The sequence below is a fragment of the Triticum aestivum genome, chromosome 7A (assembly GCF_018294505.1).
Source record: "Triticum aestivum cultivar Chinese Spring chromosome 7A, IWGSC CS RefSeq v2.1, whole genome shotgun sequence".
Lineage (NCBI taxonomy): Eukaryota > Viridiplantae > Streptophyta > Magnoliopsida > Poales > Poaceae > Triticum > Triticum aestivum.
This window is the reverse complement of record NC_057812.1, coordinates 719,356,081-719,357,043: the sequence shown is the minus strand read 5'-3', so window position 1 is coordinate 719,357,043 and position 963 is coordinate 719,356,081.

Here is a 963-nt window from a genome sequence, read left to right as displayed (position 1 = left end):
CATTGATTGATTGAAAATATGACTTACAATGGATGCCTTGTGCGATGCACAATTATAAGTACTAGACGCCAACCCGGTCTAGGCCTAATATATTGCAAACCACTATTAAAATTAAGAAAGTAATTTCGAAACATTTCTACAAATACGTAAATGTTCATTACAAAGATGTTCATTTATAAGATACACATGAAGGACAAACTGCGGCTCCAAAAATGGAAAATGTGATTATATTGTTCCATATATATATGGATCCTAGAAATTTCACTATCAAGTTATGAAACGGTAAGATTGAAATGGGGACTTACCTTACCTTTGCATAAATCTGTAATATTTTTTCTTCTGGGTGTACGGGCTAGCCTGAAGGATTTATAGATCACCTTTTGGTATTTCAGTATCCGTTGGTCTATACCCTTTGTACCTGAATGGAAATTTTCTCACAGAAACGAATTAGTATAAATAGCATCCAACCAAACACTTATGACGTACAGGAAAGAACAACATTACATCTTTACATTAAGATAGAAGCAGTAGTTAAAAGGTAGTACATTATTAGTTCTACAATTGGCAAGTTCTATGTTGTAATTATGTTTCTGTCATGGATGTATGTTCCTGCTCTTATGTTGTATTCTGGAAAATTGCAACATCTTATATCTCCCATGATTCTAAAAAATGACGCTAATGTTTGTACAAAGAACAATTACCTCTCAAAAGAAATATAAGACACATGTGTAAAGATGATAAGTATTAAGGTCAAATTTATAATAGTAAAAATGGATGAACTAACTCATGTGGCCAAGGTCTAAAATGTTATGACATTTATATCTATGAAACCATATAAATAAAATATACCTAAACCATAGAAGGATTAAAACAGATATAATTATGGACGGGTTAAACCACCAAAAACTTAGGTGATAGCCCAAACATGCAAATTATTAGTTGAAAGAATATTCCAACAATAAT